The 16,083-nt window shown below is 37.7% G+C and overlaps 2 long non-coding RNA genes across 2 annotated transcripts; one reads left to right on the top strand and one right to left on the bottom strand.

Moving 5' to 3' along the window:
- Positions 1-5,507: 5,507 nt before the first annotated feature.
- On the top strand, positions 5,508-15,704 carry LOC116685717 (uncharacterized). The gene is made up of 3 exons (XR_004331025.1): positions 5,508-5,518; positions 10,599-10,604; positions 15,621-15,704. It is a non-coding gene; the product is annotated as an uncharacterized LOC116685717 (long non-coding RNA).
- Positions 7,975-15,724, bottom strand: LOC116685719 (uncharacterized). The gene is made up of 3 exons (XR_004331027.1): positions 15,619-15,724; positions 13,582-13,585; positions 7,975-7,985 (listed from the first exon to the last, which is right to left on the bottom strand). It is a non-coding gene; the product is annotated as an uncharacterized LOC116685719 (long non-coding RNA).
- Between the last annotated feature and the right edge of the window lie 359 nt (positions 15,725-16,083).

Raw genomic sequence — 16,083 nt, 5'->3', positions numbered from 1 at the left:
AGAGATGGGCTACAGCAGCCAAAGACCCCACCGAGTTCCACTCCTGTCAGCATTTCAGTACCCACCCTAAACTAAGACCACACCAGGTGCCACTCCTGTTCACAGCTGTTCAAGATGAAGTTATAGAAGGGCTCTTACCAGCAACAATGTCTCTTACAAGAGAGGGCCTCATTCTTTCCCATGGCGCCTGGAACTTGTCCACCAACATGCTGCTGCCACATGGAATGGTTATTTGACAGGGCTGAAGATAGGGCTTTGTCCCTCAGGTGAACAGGTGGCTGGCTGGGTCTTCTTGAGTCTGCATATAAACACAGAACAAAAAGTATAGCTAAACCTCAATAACGAGATATGAATTTGCTTTGTCAATATTAGATATTAATGCATATTAGATTAGTTATTAAGATATAATCAAAATATCTAAATAACAATGAGATAGCTAACATGTAGCTTAAGCATTTCTGTCCATGTGTTTGTGGCACTGGTTACACACATATATGCTTACATATGCCTTTGAAGTGCTGCCACGGTCATAAAAGCACCATAGCTTTTGACATGTCCACAGTGAAATCAAATGTTTTGCAAGATGCATTATATGAATTTTAACATGAAACATAAACCAAGAAAATTATGCTTTGCAGAACTTACAAACGTGTATGTCACTTTTGATAAGCTAATGTTAGCTTAACTGGGAAGGAGTTCGTTTTGCAACTTTTACCGTTACCGTATACCGTTCTGTACATCTTTGGCTGCCGTTTCTTTAAAGAACCGAATATGTTATGCTGGTGTTAGTGAATAGAAATCAGTTTGTTCATAAAACAACTACGTTGAATGTGTTCTGTGCTGCTCCATCCGTTCAATGGCGCCCAATCCTCCTTTACGTCGCAAACAAAGTTCCTCAGTTCTTAAAAATACTCTCCTCGCAATGTTTCTACTGGATTGCGGCTGTTTTACCGTCATAAAATCTCTGAATGTTTGTTTGTTTAATAACATGTTTAATTTGTTTTGTTCATTTGAAAAAGTCAAATGCAAAGTTAACGCCACAGAAAAGCCGCGCAGGAAGACCACAGAACTTACTACCTACTAAAAGCACCGCGCAGTCATACACATTCGCATTCGCACATTACCGTCACCAACCGGACCGGAGTGTGGGGCGTGTTCCACCACTGTCATGCCGCGAATGCCGCGGGTGGGCTTCATTCCATTTCAAATGACTGCCTGTCTGCCGCAACCCGAACCCTAAAGTCACTGTTTCTGTTAAAATAGATGACTTCTAGATGCCATTTAATAAAGCACTTCACACACTATGTTACTATTCTCTTCTCAAGCAAATCAAAATGACCTATTAGTGTGTGTAAACTGACAAAAAACATAAAAGCACTGCAGTCAATTAGGGATGAGCCGAGTATCCGCTGAAACGAGTATCCGGTACGGATAAAGCACTTTTTGCCGAGTACAAGTATTATCCAGTAATATGAGCAAATTATCCGTGCTCGGATTCAATGAAATTCTCCATTGACTGGGTCTCCTTCTGTGATAGGCTAGTCACAGTGCAGTCACAACGTCCCTCTCCCTACACTATTCTATTAGGCTAGTCCAAGCGCCCCTCCCTAACTATTCTGTGATTGGCTAGTCCAGCGCCCCTCCCTACACAGACAGACTCCTGGTTGCTGTGTGTCTCTCACTCGCACACGGGACCGGAGAAGTGAACAGCTCTCCCTTTCTGGTCCGCGGAGCTTTCCCGTACATTTAGGGTTTCTTCAGCTTCAGGTTTGTTTTATACTTCAGTTTATAGTACCTAGCAACCAGGAGACTTCTGGTAACCGGGGTTGGTTCAGGCATAGTGCTCGGCAGAATGCTATACGGTTGTTGCATGTCTGCCGTCTGAGGTTTTTTTTTTTTTTTTTTTTTTTTTAAACTGCCTGCTGCTCTAAACCAGTTTTTTTTAATGTCTGAAACTTTCTTGCTGTGTTTTTAAAAAAATAAAAAGGCATTGCGGTATAAATGAATAATATTACAAATTAAGATACACACCACAAACACATTCCAACCCCCCCCCCCCCCCCTTCTCTCTCTCTCTCTCTCTCCTCTATATATATATATATACACTACCGGTCAAAAGTTTGGGGACCCTTAAAAATTCCATACCACTCCATTAAGACTGATCTGAGTGGGGGGGCTGATCTTTAATGCAATCTCTACATACCCATTATCACCAACCTTCATATCATCATCCAAAGGCACCTTCTGTTCACTAATCTGATAGCATTTTAAAAAACCTACTACAAAACACTGGCAAACCTATTTGCAATTATGTCAAACATAATGTAATCTGATTACTGCCCTGGTTAAAAAAAAACAATGCAACTGATCTCAGCTGGGGCTCTGTCTATAATGGTGCAATGGAAATTTCTAACTGACCCCAAACTTGACCGGTAGTGGTGTTATATAATATTCTCTACTCACTCCAGGCACAGACACTAACCACAACATACCTGGTGGGAAAAATAAAAGAACCAATAAAAAAAAAATTGATCACACTGATAATGAGAAAAATTAAAGTTAAAAAATAAAGTTATATTTGAGTATGAAAACTCTTGTTCATTACATTTTACTTAATAATTGCAACCACATTGCTGTATTATTGTTGCAAAACTGTTATAATCTGTAGGCCTATATATTTGTCACCATGACAAAACCATTGATCTGAAGCTTGATGCGGGTCATGGAAATTAGTTTTCTAACAGCAATAAATATAACAATTTCTGATCAACTCATATCAATTGCATGCTTAAATAACATACCGGTTAACGCCACCCCCCCATTTCGACCCACTTCGGGTTAAATCGACCAACTTCCGTTTAGGCCCCGCCCACTCCGGGTACGGATCCGATACAGATAATACAAGTGGTAAACAGATACAGTATACATACAGATAATGCTGTACTCGCTCATCCCTACAGTCAATACTGAATATCTTTACCAGTATTTGGTTTTAACAAAATATTTCTGGCTACTGTGTTTAGTATACTCCAACTGCACAAACTCAGTAAAGATAGCCTTTGGAGTGAAACCTGGTTTCAAATCCCACTGCGATACATCCACCACTGCGCCCTGAACAAAATGGGTTCTTTCTCAGAGATGTACCTCTGACATATATAACAATTGTAAGTCAATTTGGATAAAAGCGCTCAGCTAAATAAGTAAATGTAAAAAAATATTTATAATTTCTCTGCACCTGAGTGTTTCATCGGCAGTTCAAACCGATCACTTATCATCAGTCTGACTGAGTGTCTTTTGAGAAACGTTGTCTATTTCCAGATTTTCTATATAATATGCCTTTCCTGTGTTCTACATAGCATGATTACTTTCAAAAAAACATAATCAACTCTTGAAGGTAGTTCTGATGGGACAATATGACTAATGAAGCAGCCCTGATAGTGTAGTGTTGGACATTATGTGGTCATGGATGCATCAGTCATTCACTGTGTGGTGTAAAATAGGTCATTAGTAAAGACAACTGTTAAACTACATTCACACTGCAGGCTTTAATTATTGCCCACATCAGATTTTTTGATTGATTGTCCTATTTTTAAAGTGCTGCATATAGATTGTAGTGTAAAAGAAGATGCAAAGACATGCCATGTGACTTTGTGTGGTCAGCTACATTACAGCACTCCAAGAAAGTGCAATATTCTACTTTTGTAATACATATCACAATTTTAAAACCTTTAATGGTTTCTGGAAAAAAAAAGTAAAGTAAAGCTGTCTTTAATTCTTAAGTAAAAAAGTAAAGTAACTGGAGCTTGTTCAGGTTTCCCTTCAGCCCCTGATTTGAGACCCGATCTAGACTGACATCAGTCGCAGAAACTGATTTGACTGTCAAGACTGAGGTACATTTCAAAAAAGCCTAGCTGTATCTCATTATGATTACATATGCAGCCTAATCAAACTAGAAAACTTCAATTTTATGTGACTTATTGTTATAAATCTTTGGTCTAAGTCACAAAAAACATCTGATTTGGGTCAGTCTGCGGTCAAAATAAGTGGTTATTTCCAAATAACCACTCTGTGTGTTACAGCATTATATAATGTTCTGTCATTCAGAATTTAGAATTTCATATGTGTCTGTCTGCCTTCGTAAATTCCAATCTGGACAGTGAAATTGGGATATCTTGCACAAACAAAATTCTTATTAAAAAGTAAGACTGCTTTTTTTTCAAATTCAACGACATGGAGAAGCTTTTCCATGCGAGGAATTGTAAATAGCTTCTTGGATTGCAGTATCTTAAAAATATATGAAACAGTGCAAAAGACTTGAAAGGGTTAAATCAGGAACGTTGTGTAGACAGAGTCGTTAACGGATCCGCCAGGTGCAGACAGCGGTCAACTTCAAAGACAACTTTCATCTCTGCAAAGTCAGGAGCGGGAGATTTTGGGATACGTGACTCTAAATGTGCGAACCAGTGTTGCCAGGTCCGCTTATTCTAAGCGACTTTGGGCTTGTTTTTTTGTAAAGTCGCTTACAAATATTGGTAGTCGCGGGTTGCGGTTTTTTGGGCTTGCACTAAAGTGTAGTTGCTTATTTGGATCTTGTACACAGCTTGTCCTTGCGGCTCGCTCGATCCCGCCCCTTTGCCCCATAAACACTATAGGACAGCAGCGTTATTTCCCACCCACTTCCTGCTTCAATTGGCTCTGACCCAGGATGGAAACGAGTACAACCAATCAGAGGCAGAGCAGGGCAGTCTGTTGTTTTCTATTTAGGAAATGCGCGAGTAGCGACTAATGGTGAGTGGACTGTGAGGAGAGTTTTTTGGAGGAATAAATGCCCGATAAAGTGGGAGCATATGGAAGAAATATACAAAGGCTGGGAGAAAGAGAAAGGAAATGAACTGATTCAACCCGTGTGGGGAACCAACCAAAACACTGTGAAAAAAAGTGATTTTCAATCCCATCCGTTTTCTAATGTTAACTAACTGTTAAAAGGTGTTTAAGTTACTCCTGTGGTCCTTGTCCGAAGCTCAGGGGGGAGAAAATAAATAAACTCTTAGCTCCGTGTGTAAGTTTTACAATCTCTACATGGATTGTAACACAGTTTTATTATTGTCTCTTCCAGGATCTTAGGGGGGCTACGTAGAAAAAGTCGCTTATTTGGGCTTGTTTTCAACAGGCCTGGTTGCGTATTGTCTCGCAAGATCTGGCAACACGTGCGAACCTCCAATAATTTTAAAAGAACAACGGCAACGTCTGAGTGGAGGGGTTACTTAGGAAAGCGGCGGTGGATACAGCGGGAAGGAGACAGACAGAGAACGAGTCCGGAGCAAGAGAGGAGCCGCGGCTGTTTAAACCGTTGGAAACAGTATGGAAGAGAGGGAATTTTAAGTGCAACGTGTATGTGAAATTCAGGTTGGATAAGTGCATTGACAGTCTGCACGTAAACAAGACTAAAGGTACGTAAGCCCGAAATATAACTGTATTAACGTTACTCATTCAAGCTTGTAACTTTAGTTATCTAAATGTTAGCTTGTAATCCTTTACAACTTTAACTTACTACTCCAGCTTGGCAAAGCGTGCTAACTTTGTAAACCTGGGACCTGAACCTCGACGTGAAAGGGTTAACGGTGTCAAATAAATGAAGCAGAACGTTACAGTAAGTGTTGGCTCACCTAGTATAATGTGGTTAGGTGAGATAGTGTTACCTGTTTTACTATGTGCTAACGGTACTTAAACAAAATAGTTTACATGGCATTTTTTTTTTTTTTTTTTGGAAGATTTCTAAATTAAAATTGCCTCATCTTCTTTCTGTCTCAACAGATTTGCTGACAAAGTGAGGTGAGTGTTTTTGCTATTTCAAAGTTAAAGTTCACGTTGGCAGGTGTCTGTGAAAAACCCTAAAAGGTTACTACGTTCAACATCAAGGGTTAACCCAGAAATGAGGCTCATTCCAATTATAGCTGTTGGAAGTCTCACTTTGAAATTATAATTCATTTAAATGCCATGTGTTCCAGTCATCATCGACAGACATCTTAGTGTCACAGTGTGAGACTTGCAAGCACCATTTTAATGTGAACTTACTCATTGTAAGAGTTGATTGATTTAAAAGAGTATTGTGTTCCGTGAAATCTCAGCTTCAAAAGGAGAGGAGGTGCAATGCCCGTTCAACAAGTGACAAGACTTTTTCAGTGAAATGTTTAACGTCCTCTCACAAGCACAACACTCAACAGCTTTTTTTATTCTCTGGTGCATACTGTTTCCTCAGCGCCTAGTGAACTCAGTTTTCTAAAGCTTGTACTTTTGTTAACGAAAGGTTGATATAACTGAACAATCCTAGATTTTTGTTTTATTGCCTTTTGGGAACTCCCAAGCCATTGGAGTTTGCTATCTAGTGATAGTTTCTCCAACATTACCTACCCATGTATAGTAATGATGATACTGTATTGTTTGGCCTTTGGTGATTCTATCTACTCCTCCAGTGCAATGTTTTTCATGTGTTTTGTGTGCTTTTTGTTAAATCTAATTTACACTTTACAAACTTATGAATAATTACTGGGACGTATGGTCTTTGAGCACGTCTCAAAAATACAGATCCCCTGTCTTTTGTATGTTTACAACAGGAAGTTCTCCTATGGCAGCAGATTACTTCATGCTTCTGTGGACCAGACCATTGTGAAGGCCACATCAATGCCTTCATGATGCTCTTGTTTTGATGTTTGCCACGTACTAACTACTACTAGCCTGCACCTTACACAGCAGCCAAGAGGACAACATTGGAGTTCTTGCGGAGGTTAGAAGCGAAAGTCTATTTAAAATATCAAAACAGACATGAATGACCAGAAAGTTAGTTATCCTTTAAAATATGATGCAATTTAATAAAGAAGCCTTGCATAGGACAGGATTTCACAACTTTGCCTTGCTGTCACAGCCTTTGTCTTTTTCACTACATTTTCTCAACTGTAGAGTGTGTATTAATATACTTCTTAAATGAACTGACCTTCTCAACAAAATAAGTGAGATTAAGAGTTCTAATGCCATGTCAAGACATCTATGTATTGTATTGCAGAGATATTTACTGAATTTAGCATGCTAACAAGCCAACCCCGGCCCATTCTGTCGGGTTATTCTACTTTTGATCTTAAGAGACGATAGTCCGCTTATGCCTCCTCAAGTGTCAGCTGAGATGTGTGAAGTAACAACTGTGTGTTGGCCTCAGCAGCACAGTGAGCAGCTGGTCTGCAATAAGCCATTTATCTTATGTTACTTTAAGATACAGTGGTCAGTATTGTGCCATATGCCTCCTCGCTGTGTTGTGTGAAAAATATGGAAAGGGCGGGTTTAAATAAAAAAGTGAGTGAAATGGTATACCTCGTAATGTCTGCTCTTGGATAAATCAATTGTTAAGATACTGTATATGATACACATCTCACACTGCTGGTGGCTCTTTTTTTGTTTTTTTGGTATGAATTGACAGGGAATTTCACATTGTACTGTTTTCTTTTTTACATAATACATAAATGTAGAATTTGGCACGTCGATATGTTTAAATTTATATCCGATTCATCATCATGTCAAGATGACTGTGTGTATATATATGTACAGTATATACAGTGTGTGTGGTGTGGTTGTTGTGGATTAATACAGGAGTCCACATTTTATACTGAAATTGTTGATTTCATTGATAGATGCCTTTTCAAGATCACCCAGACAAGGATGGAAAGTGGAAGAAATGCTCCAGAAAGCAGCTGGCGGTCAGTCCACAGGTTCTTTCCCTGATAACAAAACTTGAACTATGAATGGAGGGAGGAAAGAAACTTTTCAGAAGGGAACCATTGCACTCCAATTCCCTAGTTGCCAGTTCATGTTGTCTCATTCTCATATTCTTGAGTGTTCTTAATTGTTGTCAATAGTACCACTTTGACCCAGATGAATACTAGGTACACGTTGTAACCATCTTTCGAATATAGAATTGGTTCACAGTAATGTTACTACTTTTAAATTATAGGCTTCTTCAGTACCTTCAGTTTTTAAAGTACCAGACTGACTTTTACATTTTATTGCTTGCTTTGTGTTTTTATTTCACTGTGAACATTAGCTGAACCTACTGTAAACTGTTCTTGAACTGAAGCAGGCAATTGTTGGACTGCTAGCAGTATGTAGCCATGCCACGTTAAGCTTTGTAAGCAAGTATGTTGCTAGAGCATTAACTGTTTCCTATTCTTATCTGTATCGGTTGGTCGACAGAATAAAATACACAATGAACAGTAGTAAGTGTGTCCTGGTTGTTTCTAAGAGCGGTTATTGTTAAGCTAAATCTCCTTTTTATAGATTGTCATTTAACTGCTTTGTTATAGCTCAATATTTTAGAAATTGTCCATTACATTTTCAGGTTGAATGTTTATAAATATACATTTAGTTATGAGTATTATAGCAGTGTTATGAAATTTGACAAAATTATCAGCAGGTTGTTGCTATAATCAATATTTCTTTGACAGTATTTGGACTTTTAAACAAAGGTAAATCCATTGCTGGGCATACGTTTTTAACGTTAAAGATGAATTAAATGTACATGATTTGCATGTAAAATTGCATTTAAAAACACCTTTTACTTGGTAGATTGCTGTAATTGTACTCACACATTCTTGTTTAATACCGTATGTGTTCTCTTTTTAAAAAGCAATCCACTGTTTTACGGCCAAGTATGCTTATTTTACATGAAGATTAAATAAATATACATGAACTTATGTAAAAAATACATATAAAGACCGTATTATCTTAATAGATCTAAAATGAATGGTAAATTGCTGTAATTATACTTGTACCTATTTGTTTAATACAGTTTTTGGTTTTTTTAACGGGAAATAATTGTATTTATGGCAGAGTATGCTTTTTTCACATTAAAAATCAATTATATACACAGGATTTATTTGTAAATTTACATGTAAAACTGTAATAACTGATACGATCTTAATTAAGGGTAGGTTGTTGTAATATCAAAGCTTATTATCCGTTTTACAACAGTATTTTGACATTTTTAAAAGTAAAATCAAAGTTTTTGGGTGCTAACCGTTATTACATTTAAGATGTGTCAAATAACATGATTTTTTCATAAAATCTTATTATAAAACTCAATAATATAGTGGCACTTTCCGCCAATTTTAAGACCGATTATTGTATTATAGCAGTGTTGGACTGTATTATAGGTAATTTAATTTTTTAAAGGGTAAATGTCCTTTTTTAACATTTAAACGCCCATAATTACATACAATAAATGTAAGATTAAAGATATTTTTCTGTATTTCATTATGGAAAATTACTGTAATTTTTACGTGATTAGGTTTTACCGTTATTTTACGGTAATTTTTTGGCGCCCCAGCTCGCCGAATATTACCGTTTTTTCACAGTTTTTTTTTTTACGTGCAGGTATTGTGTTAGAAATATATTTAGAAAAAAAACGAAATAACACCAAAAAGGTACAATTTAATGAGTTTAGTTACACTTTAGTTGCCAGGTTTCAATATTCATATCATGGCATAGTAAAACGTCATTATTTAATTCACGTTTGAAAAAATATGGTATGTAAATCAGCAGAGATGGGAAGTAAAGAAGTACCAATTACTTCGTTCTGTACTTCAGTCGATTATTCTGATATTTTTCCTTTACTTTACTATGTATTTTGTGGCGGACTTTGACTTCTAACTCCTTACATTTTTAACACCAAATATCGGTACTTTATACTCCTTACATTTTACAAATTGGGCTCGTACTTCGTTTTGTACAAGAGGTTATGTTGGAAAATAGCGCGGACACGCCTCACACCGCGAGGCGGTGCGCGCGCTACACAGGAGAGCAAAGTGAGAGAAATGAAAGGAGACAAGCTGTCCGGAGGATAATCAGCTATATTTTGTGTGGTGCGTCTTTGAGAACTGTAAGTTCTATAACTACATGTTGTCAGTTCACATTAAGCCTGTTACTGGTCTATAGTTCTTCACATTTAAAGTAAGTTAGTCTGTGGTTTGGTGTGTTCTTCACCTGTTAGCTGGGCTGCACGTTGATCTTAATCAACAGTTTCACCCGCTTTATTCGCATGAGTTTTTTTTTTTTTTTGACCGAACTTCGATTCTGTATTCAAATGAGAAGTGGATAGAACTTAGCTAAGAGAAGTTGTCTCCGTCTGTGTTTTAACAGACACACCTGGGGCCAAGTGGACACCAGATTCACCTTTAATCCTCCTAATCTAGTTCCTCAACTTCACATTATTTCACTGGAGTTACGCTTATTGTTTACGTCATCAATACCATTATCAATATATGGATGGGAAATATCTACTGTACGTTTCAGTTGACCCACGACTAGAGACTCAACAGATTCAGGCATTAATTCAGCAAATCATTGTGCCTTGATGGTGCTACGTTAGCACATAGTAGCATGGACGGTTGCTAAACGTTAAGCACATGTAGTATGGATGGCGCTAACGTTAGCACAGAGTAGTATGGATGGTGTTTAACGTTAGCACATAGTAGTATGGTGGTGTCTAACGTTCGCCCATAGTAGTATGGTGTGACGTAGCAAGATGTTGGATGGTGTAACGTTAGCACATGTAGTAGGCGGTGCTACGTTGCACATAGTATGGGATGGTGCTAACGTTAGCACATAGTGTAGGATGGGCAGCTAACGTATTAGCACTACGTAGTATGGATGGTGCTAACGTTAGCACAGTAGTATGGATGGCACTACGTTTACCATAGTAGTATGGATGGTGCTAACGTTGCACATAGTAGTATGGATGGCACTAACTTAGCACATAGTTGTATGGAGGGCGACATGATTGAAAAAGAAGAAAACAGCAAGACATTCCCATCATCCTCGGCCTTATCTGAGAGAGATGTTTGAGACAGTAGCATCAAGAATGACTCCTGGCCAATGTGCTGGGGAACATCTTCATTAATGTCTGTTTAGTCATTCATATTTTAATCCTTTATTTTATTTCCAGAAGCCATATTTGAGCACACACCTACATGTAGATTAATTTAAATGTTAGGGGAAAAGATTAAAAATAAAAACTGGATCTGTTAATTCTCACAGAATCACAACTGAATTCATATCTTGCTTATTAACCTGGAGTCCCAGTTTCTGTCATAATGACCATATATATGTTATGTTTTGGGCCTATTGGCAGACATCCATTTAAAATGTAGCCTTTGCCATATAAAGACGTGTCCACTGAAGTGTCCTCAGCGTCCTCTCTAGTAACATTTGTCTGGTCAGGTAGCTTGCATAAAAAATTTGTGTTAAAAAAAAATTAAAATCGTTCGCAAGGCTACTTTACTTTTATACTTTAAGTAAAATTTCAAGCCGTACTTTGTTTACTTTACTGAGTAAGAAGTTTAATCAGTACTCCACTTTTACCGGGTATTTTTACACAGTATCTGTACTTCTACTTAAGTACGGAACATGAGTACTTTGCCACCTCTGCATATTGCTATTTGTTCTGCTGTGTTATGTGGGCAAGTTTCCCGACCCAGGACCCGCAACTAAAGCTGTTTTTAAGCTCAGCTTAAAAACTACTTGAACAATACAATTGTATTTCTGCAATGCTAAACAAAAACAACAACCACTGCCAACAGTGCACGTAATTATTAGCATAATCAACGTTTTTTGAGGGTACATGTTCTGCTGTTTGTGGATGAGTTTCATGCGTGTTACCCGAGGGAAAAATAATTTCTTACAGCAGAAAGTCCCCGTCTGATATCAGCAGACAACAACAGAACAAGTGAAGCAGTATCTGTCAGAAGTCACATTACAGGACCCAAAACATTTACAAAATATTTTCTTACTCTGACAGAAATAAATAACTTTTTTTTCCTACATAGCCAACAGTTCAAAGAATAAGTACATCCAATCCTTTATCCAAAACGAGCTGGTCCCCTACAATCTTTTAAATTCTGGCCGGAGTTCCTCGTAAACAAAGCTGAACAGTCCATCATTTTTGGATTTTGATTCGCTCCTGCCGTCTGTCCTGAACTGCCAATTGTATCTCTTTTACACAGCCGAATAGCCTGAAGCCTAAGAAATGAGTGACAGCTTCAGCCAACCCGTCTACTGGAACCTGAGTTTCCTTATGGATCCAATCAAGTCGCAGTGTTCAAAGAGAGGGAACTGGGAAAGATTGACAACTATTCAACCAGTTAGAATCAAACATTATAAACCAGCCCCCTGTGTAGCCAATCAGAAGACAAGTTGATTGATCCAAACATGAGACCAGAAAAATTTAAACCCTGTGATGGCTCCAGCTGTGTCAAAGCAAAATTGGCCTTCTAAGGCATTTCACCATTTCATCAATTTATAATAACTTATTCCTATACATTTAGCATGAGTTATTTCAGGTATGTGTGTGAGTGATGTGGATGTGTTTTTAATTTGTTGGTGTTTTTAATTTGAGTTTGTATTTTGCACTTTTGGGCTTTTTTTCTGAAGGAAATGAGAAAAACGCACACGACATATCTGTAGAAATAAATTCATATAAAATCCATTTCATTCCAAGTCATTTTTTTCTGGATTTTTTTCTGTTTTAAGTTGAGATATGTGGCTAGGGTACTATCTTTGTATGTAGCCTATGTAATATGCTTACAGCAGTGTTTTTTAATCATTTTACAGATGATTTACTTGGACGGAAATAGAAATTCTCTATTCTAACCTCTTTAGCTCTGTGTCAGTAAGGGCTAGTGTCACACTGCCAGTAGAAACAACAAAATTGAGAGTGTTAACTTCCCAATGACCTCAGGGTCATCCCAGAGGGCAGAAGGATGTCGAAACTTCATCACTTTTTTGGGGGTAAAAGTTTTGGCAAGAAAAGGATGGATTTTCAAGTGTTTCTATTAAGACATTAACTCCTAATAAATAATTACATTTTGTCCAGAACTTGATCTTTCATTGTTAATCATTTAGTATTACAAATGATGCAATAATATTTATGTTATCAAGAAACATTAAAACTTAATAATAAATAAAAAAAACTGTGATAAATAAAACCATGTTTTCAGGGACTTTAAGACCTCTGCTTGTAAATCCCTTGTGACTAGAGTGGCACATGATCTCTCCAAAGAGGAGACAAAGCTGCAATGGGAAAATTACATTCTAATAATGATCTTCTGTTTTTGCTTCTCTTTATAGTTAATTCTCATATGCTTGAAATCTTTGTGTGTGACTTTTGTTTTATGTTCTGGACTAGATAAAGTACAAGGTCACATTAACAATTTCTCCCTGTTACCTTTCTTCTCTCTGGCAGTGTGTGTTAACAAGATTTGTAAATATGGCTAATGTGTGGCATAGCGGGAAGAACGAGGTGGCACCAGACTGTCTCCTGTGTTTAGATTGGCTATCTAGAAATGCTGAGTCATGTTGACAAAGGGGGGCTCATTACGCTCTGGGATGTACAGTATATAACCCAGTTTTTTCTTATATCTGGTTGTTGCTGCTGTGCTGTGTGAAATTGTTATCCTTATACCTGCGGGTATAATTAAAATACAAAGACCGAAATTTAGTTTTAGTTCTCAACACTCCTATTTTTGTTTCACTCTCAAAAACAATTCTGCAACAGAAACTTCCATAACACAGCAAGGACCCTGGTCAAGAGATTATTTGATTTTATCAGTGAAGTGTTTGAGCTAATACTCTACTTGTAGGAGCCATACAAGTGGGTTTCCTCCAAGCCACAGGGGGCAATGTATTGCATTGTTTTGTCAAGGCCAAGGCTGGCCTTGGGTAATTTAAGTTCCTCTATTGATGCAAACAGGTGGTGTTAATTGAAAAGCACCAGTTTTTATCTTTGCTCGGATTATGTTTGGTTTTAGGACTTTATAAGTTAATGACGTTGTGAGCTACAGAAAATAAATTCCTTAAATTCAAACTACTGAAAGGACTAGACATTGTGTTCTGAGGTACACGTTAGAAAAAATAATTATTAGAAACAATAATCTAAATTAACAACTAAGTATGGTCGTAGTCACTACACTTACTATAGCTCGTACTCAGTATATTCTGAGAGGTAAACAAACCAAATCTGCTTCTCTTAGTAATGTTTCTACCTGTGTGACTGAAAGCTGTATTAAGCTTTCTTTTTGAATGATGCCCAACCTTTCAAGGAAGTGGTTTGATTGATTTGTAGCATAATGCTATGCACATACTGGCAAAAGTGCCATATGTAACAATATTATCAGCCTCTGTCTTGTATAGAACAAAGCGGGGTCATTTCCTTGGAGTACTGAACACTAAAGGAGAAGTGAGTTTAGAAATATATTAGACAAGAATAAAGGGAAGGGCCACAATTATTCACAGTAAATAATTATAAGAAGTGACACACTTTGTAAATAACACAAATAAACAATTGAGATTGTGAGAAAGCTATCGATTTCTAGTGTACTTCTAGAGTACTCGTACTCGTGCGGTGCAAAGAAACCGTTTGATGAAAAAAAAAAACTTATCAAAGTCAGAGAAATACATAATGTAGAACATGGGATGGGGCCCACACATGCATGCTATACAGTAATAATAGACTTATGTAGGATGTACAGTGCCAGTTCATGTCAGGCATGACTGCAAGATTCACCTGATGTTACATCAAGGGAATCCATTTATGGCTGCATGTCCATACTTCTTCTCCGAGTTTTATTTGAAAAAATGATTTTAAGTCATTGTCCACCTGGTCTAAAAAAAGCAAGTAAGTAGACCTTGAGTCAAGATTATTTGGTCAGAATACTTTTTACAAGAGCCGTAATTAACTCGATGTACTCTCTGATATTTCAATCACTACTGTTGACGAAAGGTGGTCATGAATGGGCTTGCCAAGACACAATAATGTTAGCATGTACAAACTTATCAAGACCAAAACATGGCAGGGCCATGTCAGCACCAAACAGTGCACGCTTTGGACAGGGCAGTGGACCCATCTGGTTGGATGATGTCACATGCACAGGTAGCGAATCAAAGCTCAGCGAGTGCAGCCACAATAGGGTTGGATCCCACAACTGTAATCACACTGAGGATGCTGGTGTGGTCTGCGAAGGTAAATACAAATGTGTACAACTAAAGGCAATGAAGTCTTACTGTGTAACATGCTGTCTATGGTGTACCATTTAGCAGATGAGAGGATTTTAGTAACAACTTGTTACAGATATATAAAAAATGTGCTTTATAGTTCTCTTAATTACTTGCATGCTCTGTAGCCTAAAATAGCTGTTGTACGTGTTTTTTCAAAGATACCATCGTCTTCAGAAGTCCATTTAACTAGAAAAACGGTCTATTCAGTAAGTTTTAATATTTGCTACACACAATAGATATTGTTTTGTAGATGATAAGTCAAATGTACAGTAAAAGATAAGTTTGTATTAAAAACATGAATGAAGTTTTGTGCACAACAACAACATGATCTGTATATCCAGTAGACGTATTCTTCACATTCAACAGGGGGACAGGCCTGCTTTGTTTTATTCACCCGCTGCTAGCTATATAGTTTAGAGAGTATTATAGAACCAAGACTAGGGTGGAACTCAAAAAAAAAAGTCATGATTACAAATCTGTCCGCTACTTCAACATTACAAACAGCGCTATAGATTTATCATACACAGCACAGTTAGGCTACTGATATTTTAGAGCCATGGTCGTGGCCATAGATTCTAACTTGCACAATCCTCAGTCAGATAAACGATCAATGCGTCAGGAAGACTAAACTAACACATTCAACTTAACAACCCCTTTAGCCCCTGACATGTGTCTGCTACTAGGGGATGGAGAGTGGGGATGACAGGTAAACAAGGGGCATTTGGGTCATTTTGCTAACAAGGGGGATGGAATATTCCCTCAAATTGCCTACTGGTTATAAAGAAAGATAAGTTTTTCGTAATTACTGTAATGCTGATGGCAGTAAAGTCCCCACGTGTCCCACTAGAAGATCTCTTCTCTGCCAGAACCCAACAGCACAGTTTACCATACCACCCTCTCCCGCACACCTAAGAACTTCACCACCAGTCAAATTGAAACTACAAACCCAAACTGTAGGACAACAGCACAGTAGTTGAGGGCTCAGTATCA

This window comes from Etheostoma spectabile, unplaced genomic scaffold (genome assembly GCF_008692095.1).
Source record: "Etheostoma spectabile isolate EspeVRDwgs_2016 unplaced genomic scaffold, UIUC_Espe_1.0 scaffold123, whole genome shotgun sequence".
In the NCBI taxonomy this organism is placed as follows: Eukaryota; Metazoa; Chordata; class Actinopteri; order Perciformes; family Percidae; genus Etheostoma; species Etheostoma spectabile.
The sequence above is the reverse complement of the archived record's forward strand: the minus strand, read 5'-3'. Positions and strand labels throughout refer to the sequence as shown.